This window comes from Sapajus apella, unplaced genomic scaffold (genome assembly GCF_009761245.1).
Source record: "Sapajus apella isolate SASKATOON/1434 unplaced genomic scaffold, GSC_monkey_1.0 scaffold82, whole genome shotgun sequence".
Classification (NCBI taxonomy): Eukaryota; Metazoa; Chordata; class Mammalia; order Primates; family Cebidae; genus Sapajus; species Sapajus apella.
Window position 1 is genome coordinate 7,521,714 of NW_022437022.1, and position 11,051 is coordinate 7,532,764.

At 45.4% G+C, this 11,051-nt stretch overlaps 1 pseudogene; it reads right to left on the minus strand.

Moving 5' to 3' along the window:
• Positions 1–8,659: 8,659 nt before the first annotated feature.
• LOC116533486 lies at positions 8,660–9,834 on the minus strand (annotated as a pseudogene).
• Positions 9,835–11,051: the final 1,217 nt, after the last annotated feature.

Here is an 11,051-nt window from a genome sequence, read left to right on the forward strand (position 1 = left end):
GACAATGCCCAACTGCACGTGGCACAAGCAATGCTTCAAAGGTTGAACAAATCGGGTTACGAAGTCCTGCTTTATCCACCATATTTACCTGACCCCTCTTCAACTGACTACCACTTGTCAAGCATCTTGACAAACTTTTGCAGGGAAAACGCTTCCACAGCCAGCAGGCTGCAGAAAATGCTTTCCAAGAGTTTGTGGAATCCCCAAGCTAGGATTTTTATGCTGCAGGAGTAAACAAACATTTCTCATTGGCAAAAATGTGTTGATTGTAATGGTTCCTATTCTGATAATAAACATTTGTTTAAACCTAGTTACAATGATATAAAATTCATGGTCCAAAACTGCGATTACTTTTGTACCAACCTAATACAAAAGCACCCTCCTACATTAGGCTGCTAGATTTTTTATGTATTAACTTAGAGGGGCACCCACAATAGGGAGGCAGCCTCCAGCCTAACTGTAGTTTAGTTACAGTTTTAACATTGGGATACAGTGTGCTGTTGATTAGTTTAAAGGCTCTTCTCTCTGAAAATGAAACAGATGCATTCACACAGGCAGATGCCATTCCCCTGGAAGCTGGCAGGCACTGGACTTTGCTGCCATGCGGGCAATTTCCATAAGACATCTTGTTTCCATAATACACATCAGTGTCCTGAAGCTGTGGAAAAATCACCAAAAGCTGAAAGGCACCAGAACCATTAGGGGGAACAGAAATGCCTCTGCCATGTGCTTGCTTCAAGGTAGCTCCTAAAATTGATGTGTTGAGTTTCATGGACACCTAGCAGGGCTCACTGTGTTCTGGGGTCTCATTGCAGAACTTTGCACATGTGACCTCAATCCCCATAGCAGTCCCACAAGGCAGGTCCTGCTATTATCTCCAGTTGGGAAGAGGAAATCTAGGCATTAAGAGGCTAAAAACCTGACCCAAGAACACAGTGCTCCTAAGCAGCGGAGCCAGGGCTTTGGCCCAGAGGCACCTCTTAAACATCACATCATGGTGTTGACAAGCAAAGTCCAAAATAAGAACATGCACTTTCTGAAAACATGCACGTCATGGGAAAGGCTTCTAAGAGGGTGGAAGTCAATGCTAAGCAGAGGTAACTCTTGTCAGAATCTTTTTATTATGTAGTATCAACTATGACTTCCCATCACCACCATAGAGGCCACCATCTCAAAAAGAAATGTTAGGGAAAGTAAATCTCGTGAGGAGAGAAACCCCAGGTCTTCATCTCTTTTTAGAGCAAAAGAAAGAAGAATGGGCAAAGTAGGGTCTGGGGAAGGCTTGGTTTCATTATGCTCTAAATCCTCAGCCAAAAGTGTCTTCATGACTTACTGCTGTCAGACTGAAGGTTATTTCTTTGTTATTTAACATGTTCTTCCATAGGACAGGAGGGTCCACACTGCAGTCTCAGATTCAAGCTCTAACCACATCTTTATCACCTGGTGAACATTCCTTACCTTGTGGGCCTGCTGATCCTAAAGAGTGATGCTTCCTGGCCTTTTCTTATGCAGAGAGAGCCCTGTAAACTGTAAACGCAGAATGGAATTCTCTGAGGCAAACAACATTCTGGTTTGTCCTGGAGTGATGGGGTTCTGGGAACAAGAGACCTTCAGTGCTAAAACTGGGAAGGTCCTGGGCAAACTAGGGTGAGCTCTAAAAAGTGCTCATATTTAATGGCAATGGATTTATAGCTGTTAATCTGTCCTCTAACCTTAGCCCACTTGTGACAAGTACTGTAACGAGTACTTGTCATCAAGTACTTGGTTGAAGGGAAGAGAGGGAGTAAAACCCTCTCTGGTATCAGGCCATATCCACCCGGGCTCTTGAACTGTTCGATGACATGTGGACTGCCATGAACATTCCTCGGTTGAAAAGGGAGCAGGCAAGAATTCCTAACAGAAAGTTCTGTTTCACAGCTGCCTCACTGCATGTAGCCCTCTGCAGCTGGCCATAGGTACCAAGTAGATGGTATGCCATAAAACGGGCATCCTTCACTCGGCCCAGCTTTCCCTGTAGCTCACCCCTCAGCCCACTCATCGGCTCTTCATTCCATGAGTAGAGCAAAGTGCACATCCACTGTCTTGCTGTAAGACTCCCAGGTACGGGAATGCTAGAAGTGAATCACAGGGTGCTGTCTGTTTCCGGTTTATAGAGTGAGTTTGAAAGTGTTCCTTTCTCTACAATTTTCTGGAAGAGTTTGTGGAGACCTAGCATTATTTCCTCCTTAAATGTATTGTGTAATTTACTACTGAAGCTGTCTGTGACTGTAGTTTCTTTACGGGGAAGTTTTCTTTATGGGGAAGTTTTAATGTGTTTAAAAGACATAAGGCTTTTCCGGTTTTCTATTTGTTCTTGAGTGAATTTTAGAAATTTGGGTCTTTTAAAGAATTTCTTTATTTCCTTTAAGTTGTCAAATGTATTGACATAAAGTTGTTGAAAACATTCCATAATTATCCTCTTAATATCTGTAGATGCTGTAGGGATGTCACCTCTCTCATTCCTGATATTAGAAATTTGTGTCTTTTTTTTTTTCCTTATCAGGCTGGTTAGGGTTTATCAGCTTTATTGATCTTCTCAGGTAACCAACTTTTAATTTTCTTGATTTTCTATACATTTTTCCTATTTCTATTTCATTGCTTTCTGCTCTAATCTCAATTATTTTCTGACTTCTCCTTAACTGGGGTCTAATTTGCTCTCTTCTTTCTCTAGTTGCTTAAAGTAGAAGCTGAGATAATTGGTTTGAGACCATTATTCTTTTCCAGGACAGGTGTTTTAGTGCCATAATTTGCTGCTTTACATCCCCCAAATTTTGATATGCTATTTTAATTTTCATGTGGTTGAAAGTAGTTTCTAATATTTCTTCTTGTATCTTCTTGGACAATTGGTTATTTAGAAGTGTGTTACTTAGTTTCCAAATAGCTGATGATTTTCCCCGAGTTTCTTTATTGATTCTAATTTAATTCCATATAGTCAGAAAATATGCTGTTACTTGAATTTTTTTTAATTAGCTGAGCTTTTTTATGGATGAGGAAAATGGTCTACCTTGGTCTATATGTTCTGTGTGTCCTTGAAAATAATGTATATTTTCCTGGTTAAGACTGATACGGTCTATAACTGTTAAGCAGGTTAACTCGGCTGACAATGTCATTCAAGCCTTACAGTCTTCCTTATTTTCTCTCTACTGTTTCTGTGCTATTAGGAGGGAGACTGAAATCTCTGAGCATAATTTTGGGTTTGTCTATTTCTTCTTACAGTTCTATTTGTTTTTCTTCATGTATTTTGAGGCTCTATTAGTATATAAACATTTAGGATTTTATATCATCTTAATTGGCCTTTTACCATTATGAAATTGCCCTCTTTATTTCTGATCACATTCTTCTAAAATGAATTTTGTTTGATATTCAGCCTCCTCTTGATTAGTGTCAGCATGGTATGTCTTTCTCTAGCCTTTTACTGATAACCTAATTGTGTATTTAAAGCATATTTCTTGTAGGCAACATACAGTCTGGTCTTGCTATTTTATCTATTCTGACAGCCTCTGCCTTTTAATCAAGGCAAGACTCTTCTGAGCACTCTACCCAATGCCTCAGAATTATGAACTTTTCGTCTGGCTGGTAGAACAGCACCATTATTCATCCTGTATGAACCCCAGGTACTGTTTTCTGTAATCCTGTTGGATGTTTCTTCTCCTTCCCTTCTGTGTTTTCCTCATATGCATGAGACAATCCATCTCCAACCCGCAGAGTTTTCAGCTTCTCTCGGTGAAGCTCTCTCGTCTCTAGTCTCTGCACTGTGAGGTCCAGCCACTCTAATTTTCTCTCAGCGTCTTCACCAGGCTCCACCTAGGATCTCCCTCCCTGTCCCATGTCCTGAAAACTTTTTCAAGGCAGTGAGCCAGGGCAATTACAGGGCTCACCTCATTTGTTTCCTGTTTCTCAGGGACCACTAGCTTTCACTACCTGATGCCCAGTGTTTTGAAAACAATGACTTCATATATTTTGCATGGTTTTCTCGCTGTTTCAAGTAGGAAGGTAAACTTTGTCCCTGTACCTCCAGCAGAGCTCCCAAGCAAAAAGGAGTCTTTCTCCCTGAAGTGAGCAGAGGTCAGGCCCAGAGGTTCAGAGGTTGAATCTGGAAGGCATTTGGGTGAGTGTTCCAGTATTTGATTTTGACCGAATGGTATGTTATTATTTTTAAAACAAGTTTCAAGTGTTTATAAGTTAATTAGGCCACTTAATTATTAGCTATTTTCATGTCTTTTTAGTCTTTCTGTGATTTTTTTCTGTGGAATTTAGAGAAGATCTAAAACCATGGGAAAATCAATTGCTTTTTACACAACCTTCAACAAACAAAATACAAAATCTAAGGGCACTTGGAAAGCATTTAAATTCATTCTGGATGCACCTTTTTCACCTTATAATCATAAATTAAACCCGCTGTCTTATAGAACTGCTGTCATGAACCACAACAGAACAAATTGCTCATACAATTCTAAACTGAAGAGACATAATTGTGTTGGCAGTGTTCTGTATATATAAGGATTGTCTCCAAGTGGAAAAATAAAGTTAAACCCTGCCCCTATAGGAACAGTAAAAACTGGATTTGCTGCAGGTTCTCTCCGATCCCTGCTGAAGAATTAAAATATCTCATGACTTTGTAAGGACCCCAGCAATCAGCTTTGCTACTGTAGAAGGCAGCACAGCGCCCTCAACTCTGAGACAAGCCAGGGAACTTTCAGGTAGCAGACACTCAGCACATCTCACTGAAGAGGCCAGAAGGGTACTTCCAGTGGGAATAAATGGTCTGGCATTAGGAAGATCAAACGTCCACAGAGGTCCAGGATATTGGAAATGAGGAGGGTCTGTGTTAGGAGAAGTGACAGAAACACAGAAAAGCGATGCTGAGCTGCCAGAAAACGCCCCTGCATGTTGCCTGCAATAAGGCCCAGAGCTCCACTTTAACTCACTCCAATTTCTTTTGTTGTTGGAAGTTAGGCTGTAAACATACTGTCTCCAAGGGTGTTTTAACTACTCAGAACATATGCTTGATTTAACGAGGCCCTAGGACCCAGCCATCTTCCAACTCAGCCTTCCACAGAGCATGATGTTCATGTGACCAATCTGGATCATTCATTTCAAATCCAGACAGAAGAGAAAAGATCAAACAGTGGGTGAGACCTTACGGAGACCCTCGTCTGAGAAGGCAGAAGTATTATTCCAGCAGGAAAACATATAATTCCTTATCCTGTTGTTCAACAGTATCCAAGTCAGCCTGCTTCCCTGCCCTCAAAATGCACCAGTTTCTAAGAGTTCAGTTCATTGGAGGCCAGTCCTAGCGAGGTCTGGAGCAGGGTCTTGGATGGGTGCTTTGCTTTTAAATCTAAAAGAAGGCATGAGAAACTGGAACATGGCAACAATCACGAAGACTGACAAGGAATCTACTTGGGGTAGATTTTTTTTATTGCGTGAGATGCCTAGAGCAGTCCCTTCACTGAGGCCTGGGAGATCTGCCGGCAGTGGCAGCGTGTGTTTCTCTCCTTCTGCAGTTGCTGCTGGTGCCTTGGACTGCTCTGTGCTGGAAACTTCTTCAGCGACTCTAGATACACTTTGCCATGGCTCAGCTCTCACTCCTTGCCCCCTCCATCCTGCTTTTGCTCTTTAATGTCTATGTCAGCAGAAGTGGTTCAATCTGATGGGTTACCACCCTTCTTGAGACCACAGTCATGGCACCACCAGAGGCACTCAGCCGAGTGGCTCTCTCAAAAACTGACGCTGAGCTTTGTGCCAAGTGTCACACCCATCTGGTTAAACAATTTAGCCACTTAATTGAACAAAGCTGATGGATAACATGAGGTGGAACTACATACAGATTGCTTGTGGCCAATCCTTTCCCCTAACTGAAATACCAGTTCATAATCTTCATTGAAACCAACTCTGAACTCATTTGATTACTCCAGACATAAATTGAAGTGGTTGGTGGAAGAAAGCATAAATCAGCAATAAATAAAATGGTATCTTGTGGAAATATCACTGAAGAGTCATCTTTGACATATTGAGGTTTTGAGTCCTTTCAAAAATACTTTGATGAGAAGAGCCCAATTTGGAATAAGTTATCTATGTAGTGAATAATGCTATAGAAAATACAGCAAAAGTTCTAAAATTAGAAATAAGAATGAGTAATTTGGATTAAAGACCTGAAGTGGAAGTCTTACTGGTGTGATTCCCAACCTGACAACAAAAAAACGTATTTCAGGAAACCCTTGTCGGCCCCCACCCATATACCCCATTGAGTAGAGATGGGACAGTGTCAAAGAGCAACACTTTTAAGTTAATTTGTATTTCATTCATCACAACAGCATCCACATGCACATGGAAATATCAGCAGTATGTATTGTTCCTATGGATTTATGGACCTCTTGCTCTGCTCCCAACATGAACCATTGTTCAGTGTTTGGGAAACCCTTGTCCATTATGTGCAGTATCAATGCTGCCCAAAGGCTAAGCCTGGGAGGAAGTGAAATCTTTAAGATGCTGCTATTGTTCATGTAACCACTGGTGACAGAAACCGATGATTCTGACTTAGATTCCGTCTCAAGAGAAAATCATTCCTAGAGATGCAAGCTTTCATTTTTGTCAGATGACTGTGGCTGATTTTCACTTGGTAGTCTTTTTAAAAAAAAATCCTCATAAATCAAAGATAGCAAGGAATCATATTTTCTTTAGGCAGTTAATAATGAACAAATAGCTTTGCAGATCGAACACGAATGGAAATTACATGTCTAGAAGAAATTCACTTACTCCAGACCGGAGCTGTGCCAGGTTTGTGTTAGTCTGGACAATCTTGGGCCCTTTTACGAGGGCGACCATCAACATGTTTGCCTGGGAATGGCTCTTATCAAGTGGGCTTTGTCAATTATTTAATATTTTTATTATTTAATTATTTAATATTTAATAAATTATTTAATATTTATTAAATATTCAATTTAATATTATTTGTCAATTAAATAAGTTAATTTAATATTTAATTGTCAATTAAATATTAAATAAGTCAATTATTTAATATTTAATAAAAATATGCTATTTCAATATCTCATATTCAATATGCAAACACAATTCACACAGTTCACATAAAGCACCCTTAGGCAAATGCCTGCACGCGTGTATTTATGAAGTTAAAAGCACAACCCTGGTTGTGCTTTATGGTTCTTGAAAAGCTGGATAGAAATGGCCGGCGTGTGCCCTAAACTGCACTGGGTCTTGTGGACAGGTAAGACATTTGCCACGGGAACCCTCCCAGAGTGCAGGAAGGGGCCAGGGCTACCTGCCTGCATTTGACAGTGGAGCTACCTGCACTGCAAGGCCACATGTGACCACCTTCTCTGAGGTCAGGAGACCTCACGGAGGGCAGCGGGACCATGTCACAGGCTCCAGCCACCTGACCTGGCCAGGGGCATGTGGACTCTCGGTGGGTGTAAAATGTCCCATTTTAGATGTGGTCCTTCCTTCTGGAGTCAATCACATCGAGGCCATTGGGAACGCAACAAAGAAGGTCCCTTGGGGAGGAAAAATGTTGTCTCTGTATCCCCTGGGATGGGGGCATTGTCATCGATGACTGAAGACAAAGAGCTCTAATGACAGGGGATGGGGGCAGAAAGGAGGGAAGGGGCGGCCCACCTTTGGTCACCACTCACAGCCCCCCCCCACCCCCAGCGGGGAGAGGATCCAGGATAGGGTGTGTCTAAGGTGAGTGCTAGGAAGAGAACTCCCAGCCTGTCTGTGCCCTGCAGGGAATGGGCGCGGGTGCTGAGGGACTTGGGGGCGCAGCAGGGGGGCAGCCCCTTGCCCCCCGCAAGCTTCGCCCCTGGGTGCTATGCTACCACGCCCACCTGGGGCTCCCAGGAAGGCCCATCCTGCAAGGCAGCCACAGAGCACCTTCGGGACTGGTTTGTGAGCTCTGGGAAGGCCAGAGGGAGGAAAAGTCACTGTCCTCAGATTGTTTATGTAAATATGACCCTCTTCTACCACCAGCTATAAGAACCTAGGATGCTCTGTTTGCCACCAACACATGCTCGTGGGCCTGCTAGCACTGTCGCCTGTCCTGTCCTATTTCTCTAGGGAGCATTGGGCAGGAAGCAACTGAGCACCAGGTACAAGGCGGAAGCCTGGTGCTGTGATTTCTGCGTGGAGATCCTTCGCCGTTTCTCCCGTTCCTTGCTGCTTTGGCTGGGTGGGCTCAACGCCCTGGGGAGTGCCCCTCTCAGGCAGGAGCGCCTGTGATGTGCCCACCCCCAAAGCCCCAGGACGCTCCCAGGGACTGGAGCACCGCATTCTTCTGCACACCCCAGAAAAACACCCTGAGCTCAGGGAGGCAGGGGCCCGTTGGTTCAAATGCATGGAAACAAGAACAGGCCAGGACGGAAGACCTGGGCTTTTGGCCGAGGCACCTGAGGTACACAGGAAGATTCCAGGGAGCTGGATCTTTTTTGTGTTATGCTAATTTATAGCTGTGCAATTCCATTCATTCTTCTAAAACCACAGTATTTCAGGACGTCAAAAAAGAAAAAGAAAAAACTGTAAAGCCATCTAGCTAACCTTCCTGATTTTTCTTTTTTTTTTTGTCAGTGGAAAATAACTTAGTCTGAGACCCCACCAGCTACAAAATCTGTTCCTGGCATTAAGCTCCTTCTTCCTTTGCAATTCGGTCTTTCTTGAGTGGCTGCATGAATGCTTTCTTCTCCTCCATGGTCTGGAAGCAGGCATGGCCAAGCTTGGAGGTGGTGTCAATGAACTTAAGGCCAATCTTCTCGAAAGCCCGCCGCAGGGTCTGCACCAGCGAGGACTTGTGGGGGGTGAGCACTCGCTTCTTGGTTCCCACCACACAGCCTTTCAGTGTGACGAAGTCGCTGGTCATTTCACCACAGTGGACAAAGCCACCCAGAGGGTTGATGCTCTTGTCAGACAGGTCATAGTCGGTGGAGGCATTGTTCTTGATCAGCTTGCCGTCCTTGATGAGGTAGTCCTGGCCGATCTTATAGATCTTCTTGTTGATCTCAGTGCGGTGATGGTAGCCTTTCTGCCCAGTGCATGCCACAGAGAAGGCCACATGGGCAGGATGTCATGCCCCAATACAGGTCACCTTGTGCAGGCCTCGGTGGGTCTTGCGGGGCAGCTTCTCGGTCACCCTGGTGACGTCAATCATCTCTTCCTGCCCAAACACTTGATTGAGAGGTACCTGCTGCTCCAGCCTCTCGCGGGCCCAGTCCAGCTTCTCAGCCACAGTGCCTCCGTTCACCTGGATCTCCACCAGGTGGGACTTTTCTGGCACAGAGGAATCAGGCACATCTGGGCATGGGCAGTGACGCGGATGACCTGGCTGTACTGCTTCATGCTGCCGAAGTCCCACTCCAGCTGCTTCTTGCCATCCTCATCCTGCTGTTTCTTGCAGTACTTGGTGAAGGCCTTCTTCTTAGATTTATGCCAGTTCTTAGAGGAATGCCTCATGCACTCGCTGCTGATATGCTCAGTGAAGATGGTCTCGAAGGTCCAGAGGCCTCGAGGGGTTTCCATGTAGCCCACAACCACCATGGGTGGCGTCTCCACAATGGTCACGGCCTCTACCACCTCCCTCTTGTTCACCTTGGATCCTGGCCTGTTGACTTCCTGCTCCATGTGGGTCATGCCAGCCTTGTATCCCAGGAAGGCTGTGAGGTGGACTGGCTTGGAAGGGTCATCCTTGGGGAAGCTCTTCATCTTCCCATGATGCCTGCTGCTGCGCTTCTGAGGTAGGAAGCCGAGGGACCCATGCCTGGGAGTGGAGAACTTTCTGTGAGACATCACGCCATCAAATCCCGCAGATAGAGGTCCAACCTTCCTGATTTCACAGATTAGGAAATCGTGGCCCAGAGAGGTTAACCACTTACCAGGGGGAGGGAGGTCACACAGCAATTTAGTGGCAGAGCTGGGATTAGAACCTGTGTCTCTTGTCTAGTTGCCCCGCTCTTCCCAGCTTATCTTGTGTTCTAAGCCACTGTTCTTCTCAACTGGGTCAGGGTCTCCAGGGGCCAGCTTCCCATCTGTTCCCACAGGCCTCAGGGCAGCACCAGGCAGAACATGAAGACTGGGCCTCACCCCTGCTGCACCTCCATCCCGCTTACAGAATTTAGAATCCAGGCCCTGCTTTCAGGGACACCACCCCTGCTCCATCCTTGTTCCTCATGCATTCCTCCAAATTCTGGGACCATCTACCATAGCGTCACCTTCAGCTGACCGTTTATGACAATTGCAGCCTCACACAGACTCCACAGAGCCACATGTGTCCATGTGCACACACACACGCACACGTGTGTGCACCTCTGACGCCAAGAAGGCACAGCCTCCGTGGCTGAACCGTGGCCCTACTGGGCAGGTCCAATGGGAACAGTTAGTTCACCTGGCACATCAGTACCAGTCTGTCCTCGCCCATTCTGTGCCCAGAGCCACATTCCAGGTCCAGCCTCACCCGCATCTGGGGGCCCTCAGGACCCAAGCCCAGGGCCAGCCCAGCACATGCAGCATTTTCATGGAATGAGGGAAACCTGTCCCCTGCAGTGGATGGATTAAATGCATCACACCTGTGAGGATGAGTGAGAAAAGGCTGCCAGCAACCCCATGCCGTGGCTCAGGGCTCAGCAGAGCTGGGTGGGCCTCAGCCTATGGGTGCCCCTTGCCAGATAGAGTCTGCCCAAGCCCCTGCAGACTCCTCCCAGTTACATGGTCTTTCTTTTCCTCCCTCCTCTTCAGGACATGGGATAAGAAAGTAAAAGTGAGATTAATTAGTGAAGAAAAACCAGTTAAAACAACAGGAATATGGGAATATGGAGGCAATGACTTCAAAAGGTGATAACCCATTATTCCAGTGATGGGACCCGATTTCCAACTCTGACACAAGCATCCTTGAATCTCGCACTTACGACAAGCCACTAGGAACCGGCACCGCTCAGGCACACGCGTCTGTGAACAGGAAAACACAGGGCGATCCGCTTTCTTTTTTCAGGGGAGACCCTAGGAGCCCT